The following is a 26,843-nucleotide window of genomic DNA, read 5'->3' on the forward strand; positions in this document are numbered from 1 at the left end:
TGGGCAGTATAAAGAACAGTAGGGGTAGGAGAAAACAGGGGAGAAAGAAAAAGAAGAGAAAGAAAAAAGGAAAGTAAAAAGCCAAAAGGGAGGAGCAGAAGATAGAAAGAGAGTAGGAGTGATTGGTATAGAGCTACCTAGATTCTGTCAATGCACTCCAGTACAAAGATAAAGAGAAACTCCAGAGGGGAAAGAATTTGGGGTGGCTACTATTATATCTCCTCACCTAAAACAATATCTAGTGTATAACTTTCCAACAGATATGTGTGTTTACATATTTTATATCTATATGGACATGAATGCATATATGTGATATATGTGTATGTATATTATATATGTATATATATATGTGGATACATTGATAGATGATAGATGGATAGATAGATAATACATATATTTAAATTCATTATATATTTGGATATGTTAAATTCAGCATGATGTATGTGTGTATATACCTGTGTGTGTCATTGTGAGTTTGTGTGTATATACGTGTGTCTGAAAGTAAATTAAACATGTCAGGCAGTTGTCTATACTCAACATGGAACATTTACAAAATAACTATATGTTATCAGTACCTCTAATATACACTTTAGATAGATGAGGTCACTAGAGCATTGAGATGAACAATATATCCAGGTACACAGTGCTAGGGAGAAAAGAGGAAATACGTCAATTCCATGCCTCATGTCTTTCATAATGTCACACAGTGCAATTACAGACATATGTTGTAAAGTAACTGCATCAAATAAGACATTTAAAAAGCGAGATCAGCCCACTTGCTTTACAATTGCTTCCTGTTAAAATGTTAAGCATCCTTCCTACAGGTGTATAATCAAATGGAGGGCAGTATCTTACAAAAACAATGAAAACAAACCCCTTCAGTGAACAGTGGAACAGTCTATTAAACAATCATGCTAACTACAATTCTAAAATGTTTCACTTTTATATCAAGAATGCATGTTTCCACCTACAACTCAGTAAATACAATTAAGGTACATTCAATGCCACATTAAAAAAATCTTGATTTTTTCTTTTGTTTGAGCTATTACATTACATGGCAATGCCCTTTAATAAGCATGTGCACCTCGACTCTGGATCTTAATAAACTAGGGCTTATCTGTAGGGCTTACAGACTGAAGAAGAAATGCTAAGCCTAAATTCTTACTCAGACATCTATTTGTGTTATGCACCTTAAATGTCATCCACAAACCCACCTCCTTCTCAGTATAATAAAAATGTGTGTGAATGATACCTTTAGTACAGACTCACAGAGCACAAATTACATACTGACTTAGTGTCTGCCTTTTTATAATAATTTTTGCATGTAACACATGATATATGACATAGGACAGTATGTAAAACTTCTCAGTTTAGAAAGACCCTGGATATCTGAAGTGCATGCTTGATTTTCATTTTTGTTGTTGGTGGTTTTTCAAGATAGAGATTCTCTGTGTAGCCCTGGCTATCCTGGAAATTACTCTGTAGAACAGGCTGGCCTCAAAATCACAGAGATCTGGCTGCCTCTGCCACACAGGTGCTGAGTATGTGCCATTGATGCTTTTGATTTGTATTTTTTAAAAATAAAGTGAAACACATTTTTGTGAATTAAAAAATATTCAATTTTTAAATTACATCATAATGTTATCTAACACTTCATATTCTAGCTCAAAAGAAAATTAAGAAAGAAAACAGGTAGATATTACCTAATATTTCATGAATCAATCAGATACTAGTTCCGTTAAAAACTGAGGAACAGTTCTCCAATGACCGAATTACTACTATCCACTAAGCATTCTTTTTTGTTTATTTTAATTTGTTTTGCTGTGAAGTTGACCTAAAACTCTCTCATGCAGAGCAAGTGGACAGTTTGTCATTGAGCTGATCCCTTAGTCATCCTGTCTATGTGAATTTCTGTGTGTTTGTTTCTTCAAAGCTTGATAGGGATTTGGAAACTAAAAATACTTTGTGCTACAAAATATATACCTATACTATCGATCTTTTTAAACATTTTATATCTGAAAGGAAATCCAATTCCTTTAAAATTAGATAAAGAAATGAAAACAACGGGTTAAGTCTATGCAAAAACTCAGCATTAAGATTTTGTTGTTTTGAGAATACAGAGAATAACAAAGAAATGAAGGAATGGAGAACAGGAATGAGGAAGCAGAGAGGAGGGAAACACTGGGAGAAAATCCCCCAGAGAGTATACTTCATTGTTCTCCTATTGGCTAATGATTTCATGAATTTATCTGTTATTTAATGATTCCATTTGACATATTATTCATTCAGATGCTTATGATTACATGCTATACAGTACAAAAATTATATAATTCATACATGGTGGTGTGTTACTCAGGTTAATAAATGGTTGTTAAAATGATACACAATCCCCTACCCTTTTTTCCTGAATGTAAACTCCTGTCCTCAGTATTAATAGTACACAAAGGTGTGCTTTAGCTATGTCCTTGGCAACAAGCAAATGCTGTCATAGCCTTAGCTTTGAGGAATGATATAATAGTGAACTAAAGATCTTTAAAAGTATTATTTGTGTCTCTCAGCTATAAAAGAGTGTGGGGTTTTCAATGCGTCTGCCCACACTAAAACCCAGTAAGCAAAAATAGCAACTAAGCATTTTTCACCCTCATCAACAAGGACAAACAATTTTACATTAGCTAAAAAAGTTTATTATTCTTAGGTTATTTATTATATATTATCATGCTTATAGATGCATACGTAATTACATATCATGTTTGGATATATAATGTTGACTCATGAAAGTAATTATATTTATATGTTAAAAATAAATGAGGAAATATTTATATACTATTTTATTATAGCAAGAGGAGTTTATAAACAACTGTTCTTAGGGTTTTCTGTTTTATTGTTGTTGTGGTGGTGGTTGCTATTGAAGTTTTAGCTTTTCAAGACAGTGTTTCATTGTGTAACAGCTCGGACTGTCCTGGAACTCACTTTGAAGACCAGGCTGGCCTCCAACTCACAGAGATCTGCCTGCCTCTGCCTCCCCAAGACTGGTATTAAAGGTGTATGCCACCACCTGGCAGGTTTTTTTTTTGGTTTTGTATTTTTGTTTATTTGTTTTGTTTTTAATGTATAATTTTGCTGAAAGTCTTTGCTTTTTTGTATCTATTTTCCTTTTGCAACTATTTCTTTAATTTTTTGAAATTATAGTATACTTCATCATTTTACTCTTCCATTTCTTGTATCCAAATGCTTCCATGTCAGCCTCCGTGATTTCTTTCAGATGTATTGCCTATTTTCATTAATATTTTTGTTGAAGCAAACACCATATGATAAATCTTTATTAGTACAGAGTCATTTTTTGTTGGAGGTATATCCTATAAATTTATGACACTTGTTTTCTTTGTCATTGGAAATCATTTTATTGATAGATATTTTATTTTTTTTACAAACTTTTTATTTTTAAATTTAAATTGGAAAAAAGATCAATGTCAGGTCCCTCTCCCTTTCCCTCTTCTCCTCCCACCAACTTACCTATACCTCCTCTGCAATCCCCAATCCTTTCCCCAGGCAGGGGGAGGCTCTCCCTGGGGGTTTTCCATAGTCTGTAATTTCAAGCAGGGCAGGGCCTAGGCCCTACCCCAGGAATCCAGAATGAGAGTGAATCTCATTGTGGGATGGGCACCCAAAGTCCACTTGTATGCCAAGGATAAATACTGATCTACTACCCAAGGCCCCATAGTTGCCTAGGCCTCCTCACTGAAACCCACATTCAGGGGTTCTTGATCAGTCCCATGCTGTATTCCCAGCCATCAGTCTGGGGTAGAGCTCCCCCTTGTTCAGGTCAGCTGTTTCTGTGGGTTGAGAAAACCCAGTCTTCATTCCTATACTCATCAGTCCACCCTCTCTGTCTCTGGGTTCCTTGAGGTCAGCTCAGGATTTAGCTGTGGCTGTCTTTCTCTGCTTCCAGCAGTCATTGGTTAAAGGTTCTGTTTCCCAGACTCTCTGGCTATGGGATTGTAGCCTGGCACCCCACTGATCCATGTCTAAAATCCACATATGAGTGAATACATACCATGTTTGTGTTTTTGTGACTGGGTTACATCACTCAGAATGATTTCTTCTAATGTCATCCATTTGCCTGAAAATTTTAAGATTCCATTGCTTTTTTTCTGCTGAATAGTACTCCATTGCATAAATGTACCACATTTACTCTATCCACTCTCCAGTTGAGGGGCATCTAGGTTGCTTCCAGGTTCTGGCTATTACAAATACTGCTGCTATGAAGATAGTTGGAAAGATGTCCTTGTATAAATGTGCATCTTTTCGGTATATGCCTACGAGTGGAATTGCTGGGTCTTGTGGTAGGCTGATTCCCATTTTTCTGAGGAATCTCCATATTGATTTCCAAAGTGGCTGTACAAGGTGACACTCTCACCAGCAGTAGAGGAGTGTTTCCCTTTCTCTACATCATCTCTAGCGTAAACTATCATTGCTGTTTTTGATTTTAGCCATTCTGACAGGAGTAAGATGGTATCTCAGAGTTGTTTTGATTTGTATTTCCCTGAGGGCTAGGGATATTGAGTACTTTCTCAAGTGCCTCTCAGCCATTTTAGAATCCTCAATTGAGAATTCTCTATTTAGTTCTGTACCCCACTTTTTAATTGGATCCTTTGCTTCTTGAGTTCTTTGTAAATTTTGGAGATCAGCCCTCTGTCAGAAGTGGGGTTAGTGAATATATTTTTCAAACTTGGTGCCGTTTTGTCTTCTTGACTGTGTTCTTTGCTTTACTGAAGCTTTGAGGTTTAAGGAGATCCCATGTATTACTTGTTGACCTCAGTGTCTATGCTACTGGTGTTATGATCAGGAAGCAGTATAATGTAACAATTTATTCAAGAGTACCTCCCACTTTCTCTTCTAAGTGGTTCAGTGTGGCGGGATTTATGTTGAGGTCTTTGATCCATTTGGACTTAAGTTTTTTGCATGGCGATAGACATGGATCTATCTCCATTCTTCTACATGCCAGCATCCAGTTATACCAGCACCATTTGTTGAAGATGCTTTCTTTTTACCATTGTATGTTTTCAGCTTCTTTGTCAAAGATCAGATGTTCATCCATGTATGGGTTAATATCAGGGTGTTCAATTCAATTCCATTGGCCTACCTGTCTATTTTTATGCCAATGCCAAGCCGTTTTCAGGGCTATAGTTCTATAATAGAGCTTGAAATCAGGGATGGTGGTGCCTACAGATGTTGCTTTGTTGAATACTGTTGTTTTGGCTATTCTGGGTCTTTTGTTTTTCAATAAAATTTTGATTATTGTTATTTCAAAGTCTGTGAAGAATTTTGCTGATATTTTAACGGGGATTGCATTGAATCTATAGGTTGTCTTTGGCAGGATTGCCATTTTTCCCACATTAATCCTGCCTATCCAAGAGCATGGGAGATCTTTTCATTTTCTGGTCTCTTCTTTAATTTCTTTCTTTAAAGACTCAAAGTTCTTGTGATACAGGTCTTTCACTTGTTTGGTTAGAATTAACCCAATATATTTTATGTTGTTTGTGGCAATTGTAATGGGCAATGTTTCTCTGATTTCTTTCTCAGTCCGATTATCGTCTGTGTATACTAAGGATATGATTTTCTTGAGTTGATCTTGCATCCTGCCACTTTGCTGTATTTATCAGCTGTAGGAGTTCCCTGGCAGAGTTTTTTTGGATCACTTATGTAAACTATCATATCATCTTCAAATAGTGAAAGGTTGACCTCTTCCTTTCCAATTTGTATACCCTTGATCTCCTTTCATTGCCATATTGCTCTAGCTAGAACTTTGAGTACAATATTGAAGAGGTATGGAGAGAGGGGACAGCCTTGCCTTGTTCCTGATTTTAGTGGAATCGCATTGAGTTTCTGTCCATTTAGTTTGATGTTGGCTGTTGGTTTGCTGTATATAGCTTTTCTTATATTTAGGTATGTTCCTGTTGTCCTGGTTCTCTCCAAGACCTTTATCATGAAGGGGTGTTGGATTTTGTCAAGGGATTTTTCAGCATCTAGTTAGATGATCATGTGATTTTTGTTTTTCAGCTTGTTTATATGGTGGATTACATCAATCGATTTTCGTATGTTGAATCATCCCTGCATCCCTGGGATGAAACCTACTACATTGAGGTGATTGATTGTTTTGATGTGTTCTTGGATCCGATTTGCCAGTATTTTATTGAGTACTTTTGCATCAATATTCATGAAGGACATTGGTCTTAAGTTCTCTTTCTTAGTTATGTCTTTGTGTGGCTTGGGGATCAAGGTTATTGAAGCCTGATAAACAGAGTTTGGCAAAGACCCTCTGCTTCTATTGAGTGGAATATTTTTAGAAAAATTGGTATAAGCTGCTCTTTGAATTTCTACTAGAATTCTGCACTGAGGCCATCTGGACCTGGGCTTTTTTTGTTCGGGAGACTGTTGATGACTGCTTCTATTTCCATAGGGGCTATAGGTCTATTTCAATCTTATCTGTTCTTGATTTAATTTTAGCAAGTGATAGCTATCCAGAAAACTGTCCATTTCCTTTAAATTTTCAAGTGTTGTGGAGTACAGGTTTTCAAAGTATGACCTGATGGATTTCCTCAGTGTCCATTGTTATGTCCCCCTTTACATTTCTGATTTTGTTAATTTACATGTTCACACTCTGCCAGTTAGTAAGTTTGGCTAAAGATTGTCTATCTTGTTGATTTTCTCAAAGAACCAACTCTTCATAGCATTGAATCTTTGTATTGTTTTCCTAGTTTCTACTTTATTGATTTCAGCCCTCTGTTTGATTATTTCCTGGTGTCTCTTCCTCCTGGGTAAGTTTGCTTCTTTGTGTTCTAGAGCTTTCAGCTGTGTTGTTAATTCTCTACTGTAGCTATTCTCCAGTTTCTTCATGTGGGCACTTATTGCTATGAACTTCCCTTGTAGCACTGCTTTTTATAAGCGTCCCATAACTTTGGGTTCTCATTCTCATTGAATTCTAGGAAGTCTTTAATTCCTTTTGTATTTCTTCTTTGACTCAGGAGTGGTGAAATTGTGTATTATTCAATTTACATGAGTTTATAGGGTTTCTGCTACTTGTATTGTTGAATTCTAATTTTAAATCATGGTGGTCTGATAAGATGCATGGAGTGATTCCATGGATGCCTTTGTATTTGGGGCATAGATGTTCAGAATTGAAACTTCATCTTGGTGGATTTCTCCTGTAATGAGTATGAAATGACCTTCTTCATCTCTTTTGATTGATTTTATTTTGAAGTCTAATTTGTTAGATATTAGGATTGCTACCCCTGATTGTTTCTTGGGTCCATTTGATTGGAAAATCTTATCCCAACCTTTAACTCTGAGGTAATGTCTGTCTTTGAGGCTGAGGTGTGTTTCTCGTATGTAGCAGAAGGATGGGTTCGGTCTTGGAGTCCATTCTGATAGTCTGAGTCTTTTTATTGGCAGTTAAGAACATTAATGTTGAAGGATATTAATGACCATTGATTGTTCATTTTTTGTTGATTTGGAATATATGATGGTGGTGTAATCATATGTGGATTTCATCCCCCTATTTTTTGGCTGTTGGTAAGGTGGGATTATATATTCCCTTTGTTTTTCTGGTTATTGTTATATTCCTTGAGTTGGGTTTTTCCTTCCTGAAATTTCTGTAGAGCTGGGTTAGTGGATATTTATTGTTTGAATATAGTTTTGTCATTAAAAAATTTTTCCATTTATAGTGACTGAAAATTTGCTGGGTATAATAGTCTGGGCTGGCATCCGTGATCTCTTAGTATTGGTAGAATATGTATCCAGGACCTTCTGGCTTTCACAGTTTCCATGGAGAAGTCATGTGTAATTCTGATAGATTTGCCTTTATATGTTACTTGGCCTTTTTCCTTAGCTGTTCTTAATACTCTTTCTTTATTCTGTATGTTTGGGGTCTTTATTATGATGAGATGAGGGGACTTTTTTTGTGGTCCACTCTATTTGGTGTTCTGTAAGCTTCTTGTATCTTCATGGCCATGTCTGTCTTTAGGTTGAGGAAATTTTCTTTTATGATTTTGTTGAATATATTTTCTGCCTCTTTGAGTTTGAGTTGGTTTTCTTCACATTCTTCTATAACTATTATTCTCAGGTTTGGTCTTTTCATGGTGTCCCATATTTCCTGGATACTTTGTGTTAGGGATTTGTTGGAGTTAAGATTTTCTTTGGTCACTGAATCTATTTCTCATAGTGTATCTTCTACACCTGAAATTCTGTCTTCAATCTCTTGTATTCTGTTTGTTATGCTTGCATCTGTAGTGCCTGACCATTTACCCAGCTTTTTTATTTCAGGCCTTCCTTCAGACTTTGTTTTTTTTTTCATTGTTTCTATTTCAGTTTTCAACCCTTGCACTGTTTGAATTGTTTCTTGAAATTTTTTCTTTGACTTTTTGTCCACTTGTTGCATTTTTTGGATTGTTTGTTCTTCCATTTCTTGCATATTTTAATTTGTTTTTTTTCATTTCTTTAACTGACATTTCCATATCCTCTTTGAGGGTCTCTATCATTTTCATGAAGTTGTTTTTATGTTCATTCCCTTCTGCTTCCTTTGCATTGGAATGTTGGATTCTTGCTGGTGTGGAGTGTTTAGAATCTAGAGGTGTCATATTTGTTTTTCTCTTGCTGAGTGTATTTTTGTATTGTCTCCTTCCCATTCCTTCTTTTGTGGGAGCAGAAAGATCCTCTTCCTGGCCTGGTGGTTAGGGGACACTTTCAGCGGGAGCAAGCAAGTCCAATACTCTAGAAGTTCTGTTCCTGGTTCTAGTCATGGTTCCATGGTTGTAGAAGCAGACCAGGAATCTGGGGTGCATAGTCTCCTGTGGAGAGGAAAGTCTCAATGGAGGTCACCAGGCACTGGTCCTATGGTTGAGAAGACCAGGAAACTAGGGTGTGTAGGCTCCTGCCAGGAGGGGAGTCTCAGTCTAATTATTGTTTTACACAGGCACACACACACATACACACACACACACACACACACACACACCCTCCAACAAAGTTTCCTACATTACTAAATGCATAAGCAAAACTTTATCAGTCTTATAATATTGGCTGTATGAATATGTTTTCAGTTCTCAACATTTAATGTTGGTTAACCAGTGTGCTATTCCTATGGGAGACTATTTCTCCTGCTGTAAGCAGTCTTTAGTTTTCTATAGTTCTTTGTGTGGCATTGAGGCCTATTGTGCTTTCCCATCCTCTTTGGGATATCTACTGTTAATGCCCTTATGTAGGTGATTCCTAATGAGTACAGCATCTAACATTCCTAGAAGACACAAACTCACACTAAAATCTATTTTTTAAGATCCCCTTTGACATTAGTATGGGATATCAGACCATTCATTTCATCATCCAGTAATCCAAAGATGATTAATGATAAATCATAAGTATCACATTTTTAAATAATCATGTGTGGTAAATGTTACTGACATTTGCTATTGAGTTAAAATATATTTTTAAATGGGGATGATATTATATTAATAATGCACACCTCTTGGTGTATGTGTAAGATCAATTGGAAAGGCAATTATATCATAAAGAGATTGATTTATTTAATGAAATGCTTGATCTGTTGATAGATTTGGTATATGGTATGGTATATGGATACATTATTCAAACTTGAGGAAACTATGTTAGATGGAGCCAGGTTACAAAGTATTTGAATCCCAGGAGCATATCCTTAGAAGTTGTATTTTTCTTTGATCCTTACTATGGCATCAAAACCTTGCTTTCTGTCACACTGCCCCAAGTCCTCCCAACCATGATGAAGTGAAATCTCTCAAACTAAGAAAAATAATTATTTCCTCCCTTTAAATGTTCCTTGGGAACCAGCTTACCCAAGCTAGTGAGAGATCACTGATATAGGTCTGACAAATGGGGAAACTACATAAGACCTAACTAGACTCCCTTAATATAAGTGACAATAGTGTGACTGGGAAAATATATGAGGCCACTGGCAGTGCGAGTCCAAGATCTAACATTAATGTACAAGATGACTTAATGGAGCCCATTCTATATAAAGAGATACCTTTCTTAGCCTAGACACAGGAGTGTGAGGGTGGAGAGGTACCTCGGTCTTGCCTCAATGAGATGATAGAACAGACTTATTAGACTTCCTAGGGGAGGTCCTACTCTCTCTGAGGATCAGATGGGAGGTGGGGTGAGTGGGAAATCAGGAGGACAGAAGGGAGGGGAACTGGGATTGGAATGCAAAAATTAAATTAACAAAAACATAATAATGTTTCTGTGAGTATATGATCACAGAGACAATGGAACCAGTACTATATATACTTCAGTTAAACCTCATTAAGAACAAAAATCCCTCATTTGCTGTTTTCTTTTATGAACATATAATAAGACTTGTTTACATCATGCATCATGGCCACAAGATGATACCTGTTCACATTAGTAATGTCATATCTTCTCTATTCAAGGAACCCATATCAATGCTAATCTCCCAAAATAACCTCATAAACACTTCTGAAATAGTTTTTTTTAGATTCTTTCTTTATTATTTATTTTTAAGTTTAAATTTAGATTAGAAACAAAGTTGCTTCACTAGTCAGTTCCAGGTCCCTCTCTGTTTCCCTCCCCTCCTCCCGTGCCCTTCCCCCAGCCCCTCATTTATCTCCCCTCATTTCCCCAGGGAGGGTGAGGCCCTCCATGGGGGTGTCCATAGTCTGTCATTTCATCCAGGGCAGGTCCTAGACCCTCCCCCAAGAGTTCAGGGTGAGAGTGCATCGCTCATTGTTGGATGGGAGTCCAAAGTCCGTGTGTATACTAGGATGAATACTGATCTACTACCCAAGACTCACTAGATTACCTAGGCCTCCTCACTGACACCCCCATTCAGGGGGTCTTGATCAGTCTTGAAATAGTTTTTTAACAATTCTAGGTGTGCCCTTTAACCCAGATGACAGATAAACAAGTCATTATTCTATTTCAAACTCTATAAGCAGCTACAGTTATATATATATGTATATATATATATATATATATATATATATATATATATCACAAGTATTTCATTCCCATTAAGTCTAATCAACCAGCCATAATATATTGGCTCCTGAGACACTGTACCAAGTTAGAAAGTATCTATCAAGTGTCTGTGTAGCCTATATTTAAATTCCTCAGTGATAATAAACACACTACGTTCAAATGCAGTCTGTTCTATCCTTGGTTAGTTTTAAAGTCTAGAAATGTTTTTATGTAGTACTATAATTGCATTTCCTGTCATTGCTTTCTTTGGTGCTTATTCTGTGCCTTAAAGCACATAAGAGAATTTTAATTACCCTGTAACAACGAAGAAACCTGTCCAGGGCCAGAAATCTGTTCTCTCTAAATGCAACACCTCAGATCCGTGCAGTGTGGTGGGTATGACATGGCTTCAGTCCACAGTCCTGCCAAGTTTGCTCTCCTTGCCGTGTTTTCTTTAGCCGTATGCACAGGTATTTCAGTCGCATGTCTTTTTGCTTTTAGCCACAAAAGTTTGAGCTCTGTTCTCCCGTGACATCACTGCATCACTAGTTTGTCCAAGGAAAATAAGGTTTAATTAAATCTTAATGTTGTGCCCACTCTTTACAGAGCTAACTGCTATTTTCACTTCCCCATGCCATTAGCAGAATACATAATGAGAGTGTGTGGAACACAGAGTCAGTCCCGGATACAGAGAGTAGCATTTTGTCACTCACTCACATTCTCCCACTGAGTTTACTTTTGGGTTCATGATTCTATCTCACTACAACATATCCTGGACAAATAGATGCATTTGTGGGAGTGTGTGTTCTTTTTGCGGTATGACAGCATCATCATGAAGATTAAGATTATAGCATGAAATGCTTAAGAATAAAGTATAAAAATCTGAGTTCAATCTCCAGAACTCACTAAACAGAAAACATCCTAGTGAGAAAGAATTCACATTGTAATCCCACTAATGGGAGGGCAGTGATGTTCAGATCAATGGTGCTTGCTGGTCAGACAGTCTTTTCAAATCAGTGAACTCCAGGCCAAGTGAGAGACTCTGTCTCAAAAAATAAGATGAAGAGTCTATGTGGGAGATAACTGGTATCTGCATGCACACAAACCACAAGCATGCATGCATTCATACCCACAAACACATAAAAAAGAAGAAAATTAATATACATGAAAATATTAAATGGGAAAAGTCCATATTCAGTCTGCAAGATTTGGGGGGTTTATACTACAAACTGATATTCGGTTGATTCTCCAGTACCAACAAATTGTCCAAGTGGAAATCTTTACTCTTCTATGCAAATGTCCTATGAAATATTCTCTATTTAGACTGACATAATTTCTTCTTTGCTTTTGGGTATTGTTTTTTAGCAAAACAAACAATCTACCAATAACAAAAGTACAGAATTTTACCACCCAGGTAATCCTGAGGTAACTAATTTTCCAATACAGTCATAAACCATCAGAAACTACTCTGTGCTTCACTTTTGAAATGATGATTTCATAAGAGCTATTTTAAGAACTGCCTACTGTTTTCCTTACAGAAATGCGGTATAATCTAGGAAACCAAAGGATTACAAATCCAGTGATCTCAATAACCAAAGACAAATGTGAATGATGGTGACTTAGAATGTGTGGATTTAGAATACTAAATGAGGCTGTCTTCAGTTTACTTAATTTTTTACTTTGATGTTAATATTGGATGTTGTGTTATTTTGAGGTATGCTGAGAAAACTGCCTATATGCCAGTGTCCTTATTTCCCTATTATATAATAATAGTTTATAGTGACTGTATAGAACTGATTGCACTGTATATATAAAAATTTAAGTGAAGAATGTGTCAATTCAAAGCTAAGAATTCCATGATAATGAGAAATATAATGTCCATGTACAAAAGTCTCTATATTAATGTCTGAAGATTGTGACATCATTTTACTTAATGCTTAGTTCTGTTTCTTTTTTCCAACATAAAGAATCTCAAGTGTATCCACAATTAGAATTTGAAAGTATAGATTGAAAAGGTTTTTAAACCTTGTTTTTCAGAAGAGGTAAATTCTTCTTAGATCAAGCATGAAAGTGGTTGACCTATTTTCTTTGTCTTTAGTGAAGATATTGCAGATTTTGTTGATAGTGTAGGAACACTTTTTATTTGCTATTGAATAGATTAAAGAATTAAGGAACATACAGATAGAGATAATAGGAGAATCTCCACAGAAATATGTCACAATGCACAGCTAATTCCTAGCATATCTTATGGAATGAATGGCTGTTTTAAGGACCAACTGAACCAAACCTTCTGAATTCAAGAAGCCAAGGATGTTGTGGCATTCTTCATTTTTTATGATATATTATAATTTCTATGATTCTAAAAGACAAAAACCCCTTTCCTGGTCTTTCATTTTCTAGAATAGAGCTGTTAAGCTCAATGAATTTGAAGTAAATTTGAGACACTGAGAGCTCCCATTTGAATTTTCTCATTCATTCATGAAAAATGGCCTCTTAATGTAATCCAGTCACTTCACATGACTCCAAGAGCAAAGGATGTAACATGGTCATGAGTGGTTTCGGTTGGAAATGCTGTTGACACAGAAGGTTTCTGAATGGGTTTGTAGAGAAGTCATTGGAAAGCTGACATTTTCATCCTCTGCTATTTCCAAAGCTGTCACTTGACAGCAACAGTAGGCCTCAACTCAGAGGGATAGGTACCTCTACTCTCCACCCTCAGCACTGAGCATTTTCCACAGCTGATTCTGGTCTAGGAATCCTTTCTTGTTGAAGCCTTCACTTTCAATCCTTGAGCAAACCCTGTTGCAAAATGTTCCAGAAAACATCTCCAAATATCACTACATTTCTCAATATCTTCCCTCTCTCTCTGGTAGGGACCTTTGTTATTCTTACTTAAACTTCTACAATATTTTTAGATTTCCAACATGTCTACAGTCTTAACTCTTTCAATTCATTTTCTATGCACTGGTTATTACACTCTTGAAGAAATGAAGAAAATATCAGTAACATTACACATTTATATCATAGAAAGATTTTATTACAAAGAGAATAAAACCTAACAATCTTATCTTGAGTGACAACCCCCTCATTCTTTGGTTCCTGCCTGCATCTCAAAGATAAATTTCTAATAGCACTTACCTTACACTAAAGATGCAATGCTTTCCTAGCAAAACTTGTGTATTTTAGGTATTGTAGACTAATGAAAGTTGTTTTGTTTTTGTACCACATATAGGCCAGTAAAACTTACTTTCTTATAGAAGCTGAGCTATGTGACACCAGCCATACTCTTTTCACCAGGATAGTAAAACTGTGCCACTGACCTAATTTTGCTAAATACTAACATATGCTTGTAACTTTGTAAAAGTACAAAACGTTCTTACAATCTATGCTGAAAATGCAACAAAATTCCATGAGTTTTGCTGATCCAATATGCACTTACAATTGTTTCATGTAATTGTGATTTTTCTCCCATGGATGAATGTAGAATCAATAATAGATCCTACTTCATATATCATATCCAACATAATGATACTCACTTCTGAAGTCTGATGCCCTTAAATTGTATCAGTTCATTTATGCTTAATATTGTTAACATCAGCAATGACATGTCATTCCTATCACTGGTAATGCTGAGTATTGACACATTAGCTAATGAAAATTATCCATGCAGGATCTTAATGATGATCACTTGTTAAGTGAGTAGGAATTACGAAATTAAATAGAAACTCTTATTAAATATTTCTAACTGTGGCTTTTCTAATGGTCTAATAAGTGTTCAATTAATTCCCAATTTGACATCTAATCCTTTCTTTCCTGGGGTTAAACTTAAACCACAGGGATTCTTTGTTTTTTCCTCCTGCCTTCATGTGTGATTGTTTTATTTCAAAGGAAATATCAATGAAAAGAAATATCACACCAAACTTAATGTGAACAAATGAACCAGAATTAGCAGTGTTCTCATTTTGTTCTTTGGAAATTTGGCTTTCATTTCTCACTGAGAGGATCTTATTAGTAACTGTGTAGTCAGTTGGTATGTTTGGATTGAATGACAAAACTATATACAGATCCTACAAAAATATGGTAATTATTTTTGTTAATTTGTAGTTAAATTAAAAACAATCTTATTTTACAATAGTCCCAGTTCCCTCTCCCTCTTTATAGGGAATGGGCTCTCCAAGTCCATTACTGCATTAGGGATAAATACTGGTTCCACTGCCAGAGGCCCCATAGATTTCCCAGGCACCCCAACTGACACACACCTTCAGGGGGCCTAGACTGGTCTTATGCTGGTTCCCCAGCTTTCAGACTGTAGTCTGTGAGCTCCTACTTGCTCAGGTCAGCTGTTCCTGTGGGTTTCCCCAGCATGGTCTTGACCACTTTATCATCATTCCTACCTCTCTACAACTGGATTCCTTGAGTTCGGCTCAGTGCTTAGCTGTGAATCTCTGCATCTGTTAACAGCAGCTACTGGGTGAAGGCTCAATGATAGCATATAAGGTTGTCATTAATCTCATTATAGGAGAAGGTCACTTAATGTAGCCTCTGCACTATTTCTTAGATTCTTAGTTAGGGTCATCTTTGTGGATTCCTGGAGATTTTGCTAATGCCAGATTTCTCGTTAAGCCCATAATGGTTCACTCTCTTAAGGTATTTCTTTCCTTTTTCTCCTTTTCTGTTCTGCCTCCAACTCTACCTTCCTGATCACTCATGTTCTCCTCACCATCCCCCTTCCCCCTCCTTTTTCTCCTCCCTCCCTCCCTCCTCTCACCCTGTGCTCCTAATTTACTCAGGAGATCTTGACCTTTCTCCTTCTCAGGGGGTCCAATGTATATCTCTGTTAGGGTCCTCCTTGTTTCCTAGTTTCTGTGGAGTTGTGGATTTTAGGTTGGTTGTCCTTTGCTCTGTGTCTAATATCCAGTTATGAGTGAGTACATATACCATGTTGGTGACACAAGTCTTTAATCCTAGCAGAGGCAAGATGATCTCTATGCGTTAGAGGTCAGTCTGGTCTATTACAGGCTCCAAAGCAATACAGAGAAACACTGTCTTGAAAAACAACAACAGCAAAATTCCACTGGGATTCTTCTAAGATCTCTTATACAGTAAAGGAGCTTCAAATTGAAATTCTCTACTGATGTTCACTATTTCTAGTAAGTGATGTACACCTCTTAAAATTCTTTACCTGTTCAACTACTATTCATTCCTTAGGCCTAATTATAAAACTTATACTCAAAGCAGGCTTCCAAAGTCAAGATACCCTTGCATATAATAGAAATAGTGTAAAAATGACAAGCAAAACTCCAGTGATTGTGAGTGTTTCTATGTGCCAAATAGTAGGCTAAGAACTGTGCATTTATTAACTCATTTAGTCTTCCCAACAAGTATATTAAGTAGGATGTTACTCTTGGTTTTAAAGACAAGGGTACTGAGTCACAGGCTCCTGCCAATGTATCATAACAGGAATATTCCAAGCTTTGAATCTAAAGGTTACATTGAAAGATTTATCTCCTTCATGACTAAGCAAAGATTTCTAGAAACAACTTATTCAGTAGCACATTACCCCATTTGTTTCCAAGTCTCTTTTGCTAGTCTCTTTGAAAGCTTTTGCTTATGTAGTTATTCCTCTTAACTTACTATAAAAATTGCATTTCTGTTAGTGACTGTACCTCAGTTCTTCATCATACTATCATTATATCTCGTAATCTTCTTAAACAGATTAAGTGTTTAGGTATAACTTTTGGAAAACTGAGGGGGGTTATAGAGCTCAGATAGAATATAGTTTAATTTCCTATTATTTCCACATTGGGATGTTTCTATGACATTCTTGCTGTCTTTTATTTGTTTGTATCTGGCATGTAAGGGCCCATTTTCTCACCTGAGAGAATGGTGAAGAAACAGATGCGTGACTTTCATCTACTCCTAGCACCGAAGCAGGACCAATGCTCCTTAAATCATACTTAATAAAAGCCCACCAGAAATTCTTCACTGGTTCAGTTTTAAAGAGAGTATCCAAAATTTTTAGCATAGTGTGTTAAAGTGGTTGTAAATTAATTGCTCTCCAACTGTGTTTGTTAATTTGTTACTCCCAATTTTATATGTGAGTATGTGTATGTAGTTGTACACATGCAAACATACATATGTTTAAGTAAATTTATATATAATAATATATAATATTTTATATACCATATTTATACATAAATATATGTTATTAAAATATATTATATTTAAATGTATTAGAACAAATAAATATTACAGTATAAATAAATTATGTATTTAACTTATCTCTTACTTACCACTCTAAGTTACTGGTTCATTGAAAAGATGGTATATGATTCTCTTAGGGGTCTCTCCTGATTTGCGACACCTCCTTTCTCTTGTTTGACTATTGCTAATTTGTATTTAAAACATCACCCAATATAGTATCTTTAATCTTAAAGTATTTAAAATTTTTCTGATTATGTGTATGATAATAAACAATGGAAAATGAGTTCCTAGAAGAAAGACTTGTGGAAATTTAAAACAGTCTTTAGTGCCAAGTAGCATTTCCAAAAATAGCTAAAGAATAACTTTTATAAAAAATTTTAAGCTATGGTCCTAACAAATTCTTGTTCCTGACAATTATCTATGGAAAAAGTACCCTTCGTGGAAGGTATACACTATTGCTGGATGCATTTTATAATCTTTGTGATTAATAACTAATGCTTTCACTGGTAATGTCAATATGACAACCTCATCAGCCTGAGAATCCTCTGGCACTAGATATACATGAATATTGGAGGCTGTTGATGAGACTAGAAGGTGAGTCAACAGACCATGTTCCAAGTTGGCAAGGACAGAACTTAAATATCTAAAGCCCCTAATTCAAGTTGAGCTTCTCATTGATCTAAATGTTAATGTAAACTTAAAATATGTCACAATGATTTGGAACTGTTTTGTATGAGTACAGCATAACTGAGCTATCTAGCAGCCGAATCCAAATGGACATCCCTTCGCATCAAGTTTTTTCAGTAAAGTGAAAGTTTGACTATCTTTTTTTCTTTTCCTCTCATTGTTTTTTGTGTTTTATTTGTCATAAAAATAATCATTTTCTTCATTTAAAAAAGAACATAACAATATGGTTCCCTAAGCAAGAGTTTCACAATGATAAAATAAGTAGACATGATAATGTGAATAGACAAACATTTTATAAGGCCCTTGCCCTATGTGAAGAACTAAGACAATTAGTGCCTTCTAAGAGAGCAGGCAAGAGCCTCCTGATTAGTTATCTAGTCCAAAGTCATCAGTCTTAAATACATGTATGGATGAACAAGTGTAAATGGACTTATGTATGCAGGTAAGTGTGTGTGTGTGAGTGTGTGTGTGTGTGTGTGTGTGTGTGTAACAATAAATAAAGAAATCATGAATTTGAGAGGAAATAGGTGAGTTTAAGAAGCATTTTTGGGAAAGAGGAAGGGGTGATATATGATGTCAGTACAATATTCATACATGAAATACTCAAAAGAAATTGTGAGAGACTATGCAAATGAGAAGAGTAACCTTGGACAGTTTTGAGGGCAGCATCGCTTTCTTAAACTATTCTGTGAGAGCACTGAGTATTATATTTCAATGATATGAAGAGATTAATAGTTTTATTCCCATTTGCTGGAGAAAAAAAAGTAAAGATGTTAAGACTGATTGTTTGAGTTTTTGTGGTTATTAGGAATTGAATAATAATTATCTTTTGTTGGCTTACATTTGTACATGAATTATTATTTTTCAGAGTAGTCATGTGTCTTAACTTTAAAATGATATGGATGGTATTGTTCAGAATCAGGGGCATACTTAATATTTAAGTGGCCCTGCTTCATTTCATCAACAGCAGGGAACAAATTTGATCAGTCAATATGAAAATTATCCTTGGGAATAATGATGTCAGCAAACATTCAGTGCTTAAATTTAGAAATCCATTCTGTTTGGAAAAGACAAAACTTGAAATACCAATTAGATATGTATCTTATTGGAACTATTTTTCCTTGGAAGAATGGTGAGAAAACACTAAAATATCATGCCAACTCTTTAGCTATTTTGAGACATTACTGTTGTTTTTCTGATCTTCTCAGAGCTTCAACATTTTTCTTTCAGAAGCACTGTTAGGCAACTGACCTATTAATTATCAGTTGACACAAAATTATTTTAATTTTCTGAGTAAAAAATCAATATTGTGAAAAATGTCAACAGGCAGACAGTGAATTTTTTCCAGATTGGTATGTAAATTTCATATCAGTTGATTGTAACTATCTTGGTACTATTTGTCCATAATTAATTATATATAAAGAACAATGTCAATAGTTTCATGACCACAGTTTGTTAAAATTCTCTTTATGCAAATATAAGGGTTTTTCAACAAAATTACTCCCAACCCTTATACCTCTTATAATGAAAATGAAGGAAAATGAGAGAAAACACCGTTAGTGAGTCTTTGTTTTGTTTTGTTCTGAGACAAGGTTTTATATGTGACAGACTGACTTCCATCTTTCTATGTACCTTGAACTTTTGATCTTCCTGCTTCCATATACTTTATTGCTATAAGTATACCCTATATCACCTAAGCTTCATGCTTCATGTATGATAGGGAGCATTCTGCCAACTGAGACACATCTCCATGTACTTAGAAATATTTTATTTAAATGTTATATATATATATATATATATATATATATCAGTTTCCCCTTCTCTTTCTTCTTTCCTAATTCCCCATGTCTGATGCTCCCTCCTTCCTAAATTCAAGGTCTCTTGTTCTTTTTTCATATTTTTTATTTTTAAATTTAAATTTAAATTAGAAACTAGGTTGCTTCACATGTCAATCCCAGGTCCATCTCTGTTTTCCTCCCCTCCTCCCGTGCCCTCCCACCAACCACCACCAATATCCCCTCATTTCCCCAGGTAGGGTGAGGCCCTCCCTGGGGGTGTCCATAGTCTGTCGTTTCATCCAGGGCAGGGCCTAGACCCTCTCCCAAGAGTTCAGGGTGAGAGTGCATATCTCATTGTTGGATGGGAGTCCAAAGTCCATTTGTATACCCGTGATAAATACTGATCTACTACCCAAGGCTCAATAGATTACCTAGGCCTCCTCACTGACACCCCCATTCAGGGGGTCTTGATCAGTCCCATGCTGGATTCTCACGCATCAGTCTGGCATTCAAGAGCTAAACCTTGTCAGGTCAGCTGTTTCTGGGGGTTAAACCAGTCCAGTCTTAATCCCTTTGGTCATCAGTCCTCCCACTCTGTCACTGAATTTCTTGAGTTCAGCTCAGTGCTTAGACAGGGGAGTCTGCCTCTGCTTCCATCAGCCACTGAATGAAGGTTCTGTTTCCCAGACTCTCTGGCCATGGGATTGTAGACTGACACTCGCCAGACCTATGTTTAAAATCCATATATGAGAGAGTACATGCCATGTTTCTCTTTTTGTGACTGGGTTACCTCGCTCAGGATGGGTTCTTCTGGTGCCATCTATTTGCCTGCAAATTTCAGGATTCCATTGTTTTTTTCTGCTGAATAGTACTCCATTGTGTAAATGTACCACATTTTCTCTATCCACTCTTCGGTTGAGGAGCATCTAGGTTGCTTCCAAGTTCTGGCTATTACAAATAATGCTTCTATGAACATAGTGAAACAGACATCCTTGTTGTATGAATGGGCATCTTTTGGATATATGCCTAAGAGTGGTATTTCTGGGTCTTGTGATAGGTTTATTCCCATTTTTCTGATGAACCACCACACTGATTTCCAAAGTGGCTGTTCAAGTTGGCACTCCCACCAGCAGTGGAGGAGTGTTCCCCTTTAACCACATCCTCTCCAGCATAAATTGTCATTGGTGTTTTTGATTTTAGCCATTCTGACAGGAGTGAGATGGTATTTCAGAGTTCTTTAGCCATTGATTTTATAGATATATGCATATCAACATATAACTGCATCCTGCTGAGTCTGTACTGTGTTTCCTGGATGTATATTTTTCTAGGGCTGACTCCTTCACTTGGTTTTGGATAACTAATCATGGGACTCATCATTAGGGAAGACTGATTCTCCCTCTTGCAGCAATTGTTACTTGTCTGTAGCTCATCAATTAGGTTTGGTCCCTCATATGATTTCTCTCATCTACTTTGTGATTTCAATTTATTTCTGGAATATTTCAAGACTTGTTTTAGGAAAACACACTATTGAAGTTTCCTTGCTATGACTTCCCTATCAGATAGTTAGAAAATACAGTCTCCGAGCAGATTTCCTCTTCTCATTTTTAAATAGTCAAGTGTCCTCTTCTGAGGTGTTTCCTGAGCCTTAGGTAAAGGTGTTGTTTGAAGAGGTATCCACAGGGAATGGGTTGCCTGTTTTACTTCCCATTTTGACCAGTTGTGGTTTTCTCTAATGGTCTTCTCCTGCTGTAAAATAGAAGCTTCTTTAATGAGTAGTCAAATTCAGGCTTATTTCTAGTAAAAGGATAATTGTTTGAGTATTGTTAGGAATCATACTGCTTCCAGTAGGTAGTGGCTTCTCCTCTAAAATCCATGGCCTTAGTAGCAACTCGTACAATTGCCTTCCTTTTAAATGTAGAGAGCTTTAACATTCAATGAGGTTTTTGTTGGCCTAATATCTTTGTTTCTATATCAGACTGATTAATTACACTTGTACTTCAATTATCTGGTATTTATTTACTTATTTATATACACAGGAATACTGGTAACTGAACCAGAGCCTTCATGTGTGGTAGCCAAGCACTGTATCACCAAACTACAGTCTCAGGATGGATTTTCTAAAATTTTTAGGTTTGTTCAGCTATTATAGACACAGTAAATTGATAACTACAGCTAAAATCAAGAGAAAAGAAAAAGAAACCTCTCATGTTTGTGTATAACAGTTATTTTTACAAAAAGTTTTCTCAATATTCATGTGACATATTTTCAACAACAAACCTCACTGAACATTAACAAAGAAATGAAAGATTAATCAATTCTGGAATGAGTAAACTGGAGCAAAGGTGCATGCATAAATACATATCACAGTATAAAGAATTATTTGTAAGTATATACATAGTTGCCTTATTTTAGCCATATATATATATATATATATATAGTAATCACACGCTGATGTACAATGACTATTATGTCTTTTCTAATTACAAAATTATACTGAGAACAGGCAATAAGAAAGCATGTCTTAAGCTAAATTTGTCCTTATTCATACATTGTGATTTAAAAGTACAATCTTTGTGTTGTCTCCCTCCAGGTGGGAAAAAATATCATCAACAGAGGTTCAGAATATGTGTTTCACTTTTGGATTCCCTCGGGAAGATTGGTGCCAGCTAGGAACACTTTAAGGTAGGCTTCAGTCCCTTCTCATCTCTCTTTTTAAGAGCAAAATGAGGGTGAATATTTTGAAATAACACACAGAGAAGCTGGAAGCATTTGTAACAAAGATTTTTCTAGCATTTATGTCCAACCTTAGGTAGACTTGCTTACCAAGTTCATTAAATGCATGGCAGCTACAGGTTCTCCCATCTTAGCAGCCTTGAAACCCTACTTCAGTGTACCATAGACTGGTGCGTATCCTTTTCAACAGACAACTGTAAAAGTCAAGAGAAAGACAGTAAGTTAAAAAAACAAACTGACAAAATCGAACCTCGGTAAAAGCAAGTCTAAAATGAAATCATTTTGACCAAGAGAAGAAAGAAACCCATTAGTAGAATATTTCTAAATTTTTATAACATGCTATTAAATTATTATTCAAAGAATTTTTGGAGGAAACAGTTTATAAAGACATTAGATAACCTTAGCTAATTCTTTAATATACCAGTTTCAATGGGAATTTGAGGATATAGGTTAATGAGTCATTTATGAGTTTAGATTTTATTTGTAAGTAAAACTTAATCCAAGATAAAGAATATATTAAAAGTAGAAGAAACAAGTAATAACTTTGAAACAAAGCAAAATCACATCGTTTACCTGGGAAAATAGTCCAAGAAGAGAAGCTAGAGGATGTGCCCAGACTTGCTGCTGTGGCCCTTTAATACAGTTCCTCCTGTTATAGTGACCACTCCAACTGTAAAATTATGTCCTTGCTCCTTCATAACTGTAAATTTTTACTGTTATGGATTGGTATGTAAATATCTGATATACACAATACTGATATACGAGTCCCACCTTACTGATATACGAACCCCAGGACTTGTGGACTCACAGGTTGACAACCACTGTTCCAGGAGGACCTGGACTTAATTATGTCATACTTGTCACTTTTTCAGAAGAGACTAAAAGTCATTCAAAATGAGTGTTAACTTTTGGTCAATTGATTGAGTTAAATTTATACTCTTAACAGGCCTAAAATATCAAAAGACAAAACAAACTAGACCACTTGTTATTTCATTAAGGGAGGGTAAATGTATAATTCATTACTCCTTTGTAGATATATATCATGAGTAATATCTAACCATCAGAAAAAAGTTGAGGCTGCTTTCAGTATGTAGGCACTGTCTTAAATATCATTTTTTCTTCATACAGTGTAGCATATATAGTATATTACATGCAAACGTGTATAAAATACACATTTAGCATATTACACATGAGTGATTTGGCAATCGTGTGGTTAGGGGGCATTAGAAAGTTGTGCACTCTCACCCTGAACTCTTGGGGAAGGGTCTAGGCCCTGCCCTATATGAAATGACAGACGATGGACACCCCCATGGAGGGTCTCCCTGGGGGAATGAGGGGATAACAGGGGGGGATGCTGGGGAATATCTACATGCATTCCCACACAACAGAGGTGACTGGTTGGCCTCATCTGTATTTTCTGCTTTCTTTTATTTTCTCCATCGAATTCCTTCTACTTGTGGCATACTCTACTGTCTGTAACTTCAGCATAACAGTTTTTAGATGTCCTGCTTATGGAAGCTCTTCATACTCAAAAACTATTGCAAATGCCAGAGAAGTTTTGTTTATATGTCGATTGTCAATTATTTGTCAATAGCTACTGTAATAGAAATTAAAGGTAGGGAAAGTTTAAATGCATAATTCACCTAAAATAAAACTCTATTACATGTTTAAAAATGCTTCACCACATTTAACCCCAAAAAAGGCATCATTTTTCTAGCCATGATCTTTAGTTACTGTTTTATTGCTGTGAAGAGACACCATGACGAACACAGCTCCTAAGACGAAGCATTTAATTAGGAACTTGCTTACAGTTTCAGAAGGTTAGTCCATGTTCATCATGGTGAGAAGTGTAGTGGCAGGTAGGCAGGCAGGCAGACATGCTTTTTCTGGAGTAATTGTTGAGAGCTCACATCCTGTCTACATGCACTAGACAGAGAAAGTGAGACAAGGCTGGACATGGTTTTGAAATCTCCAAGTCCATTTCTAAAGCCACATCTCCTCCAACATGGCTATACTTTATAACCCTTTCCTAAAAGTACACTAATCAAATATGAACCTCTGAAGCCATTTAAACTATGACATTCCACTTCCAGACCCCATATACTTGCAGCCCTTTCATAATGCAAGATGCATTCAGTACAACGTCAAAAGTCCACATATTCCCCCACAGTCATAAGACTATGTAAAGGTCTAAAGTCCAAAGTCTCTTCTGAGACTCAAGGAAATGTCTTAAATATAACTCAATGTAAAAAGGAAAAGCAAATTATATACTTCCAACATACAATGGCACAGTGTAATAATACCATTACAAAAACTAAGAAATGGAGAGCAGTAAGGAAATAGTGGACCAAATCAGGACAAATTCAAAGCCTGCATCTCCATGTATGGTGTTAATTGGCTCTTCAGATCTCCCATCCCTTTCGCTTTGTTGACTGGAACATAATTTACTCTCTTAGGTTGGTTCATGATCCCATCTATAGCACTTCTTAGTAGGAATCCCAAGGCTTGGGGACCTCAAACTTCTTAGGGTCTCCAACACAATCTAGATTTAACCTTCACAATTTCATGAAATTCTCTCAGGGTCTCCCTACAGAATCTCCCCTGACATATGCCGGGCTTCAGCAGCTTTTCTTAACACTGAAGGAAGATTTCACAACACTTTTATACCTCTATCTTTTTTATAAAGCCAGAATTATTTAGCTAACTCTCCCAAGTTATTTTGCCTACTAGAGCTGGCCCCTGGCCCCCCTCCAATGCATGTATCTACATAAGTTTTGAATTGATAACAGTTTCCTATATGGAGTAGGATTTAACTTTCACAAGTTCGAGGCTTAGCTGGATGAGGTCTTGTCCTGATGGTGTCATTTCCTTTATTTCACGTCTTCTTAAGACTTTCCTTAAATGTCTCATCTTGTTGAGCTCAAGACTTGGCTCCAACAAGTGAAGTTTCTTGGTTATCATTTTCATGTCAAACTTTTTGTAATGCTTTTTGCTGAGCTTGCTGTTTTGCATTATAGACATGCATGAGAATGATCACTAACAGCCATGTGACACAACCAGTTCTAGGCTGTCTTGAAATCTTTCCCCTAAATATTAGGTAAAAACTCTACAATTTAGCCTCATGCAGAATTTTTGAACAAGGGAAGAAAGCAGACTTGTTGCTTGACAAAATATTATAAGAAAGTTCTCTAGGCAAACTGCTAATATGGCTTCCATTTGAAAAGTCTTCACCTGGGTCTCCATAGTCCACATTATTCATAGAATTACTGCTTTACAAGCATCTGCTATAATGACTATAAAGCCTCAATAACAGCACTCATCCTATTTTCTAATTCAAAGTCCAAAAGTCTTATGTAAACAAGAGCACAGAAAAATGACCAAACTAGACCACTCTGTGGATAGAAAGAAAAGGTTCCTAGGATTCAAACATCCAAGGTCAGATCTCAAGGAGGCAAAGATAGGGCAAAACGGCAAAAAAAAAAAACAAAAACACAGATTCCACATAGCAGAGTGAGGTCATTGAAAAAATAAAGGCTGTCCACACTGAGGTGGAACTTGGTGCCATGGTTCAAGGTTGTTGACCTTTAGGGTAAGATTAAAGGTGGCTCCTGATAATTACAAATCTACCTCAGTATGTCCACTTTTCTGGTAAGCTGAAACCCACTTTAGTATCCACTTTTTTGATAAACAGAGAACCACCTTTAGGTTTCTGTCTACCCAGCCAAAGTTTAGGTTTAGAGCTTTATCAGCAGTATAGCCATTTTGGGTGATGCTGCTTTGTACCTAACATTTTCCTTATTTCTCCAAAGAACAGGATGTTCAGGTCTGTCACAGTAATACCTCAGTTCTTGGTACCAACATCTACTTTAGTTTTTATTCTGTTTCTGTGAAAGACACTATGAACACAGCAAAATAAAAGAAAACATTTTGTTGGGGTTTTGCTCAGTGTTTAATGCTAGCCCATAATCATCATGGCAGGAAGCATGCTGATAGGCAGGCAGGTATGGTACTGAAGCTGTAGCTCAGAGCTTATGTAAGATCTGCAAGCTGCAGGCATAAAGATGAAAGACCGGGCCTAGCATGGACTTTTGAAACAATTCCATCCTCAGTAATACATCTTTAACAAGGCAGCATTTCCTAATCCTTAATAAACAACCTATCAATGAAAATCAAGACATTCAAATATATTAGTTTATGTGGACCAGAATCATTCAAACAAACACAGCACGTTGATAAATGACAAAAATCTTTCTTGGACTCAAGAAACCATGTAAGTAGAAAGGTAAATATAATTTTTGGAAGATGATCATAAGAAAAAAACATGTAAAGTGGACGGAAAATAATTTAGTGTCTACATGTGTAATACAGAACTGATTCAGTATCGGGAACTGAGGACCTAAGAGGAGATTTTGCAACATTCACTATTGTTCCGGG

The 26,843-nt window shown here is 36.2% G+C and overlaps 1 protein-coding gene across 3 annotated transcripts in view; it reads left to right on the plus strand.

The window, feature by feature from the left end:
• Lrrc4c (leucine rich repeat containing 4C) overlaps positions 1-26,843 on the plus strand; it is a 1,312,130-nt gene that overhangs the window by 1,063,664 nt on the left and 221,623 nt on the right. For all 3 annotated transcript variants that reach the window (XM_040745912.1, XM_040745913.1, XM_013122444.3), the window contains one exon: positions 22,267-22,358. The gene's annotated coding sequence lies outside the window, so the exon portion shown is untranslated. The remainder of the gene's footprint in view (positions 1-22,266; positions 22,359-26,843) is intronic.

Source organism: Mesocricetus auratus, unplaced genomic scaffold (assembly GCF_017639785.1).
Source record: "Mesocricetus auratus isolate SY011 unplaced genomic scaffold, BCM_Maur_2.0 Super-Scaffold_100004, whole genome shotgun sequence".
Taxonomy (NCBI): domain Eukaryota; kingdom Metazoa; phylum Chordata; class Mammalia; order Rodentia; family Cricetidae; genus Mesocricetus; species Mesocricetus auratus.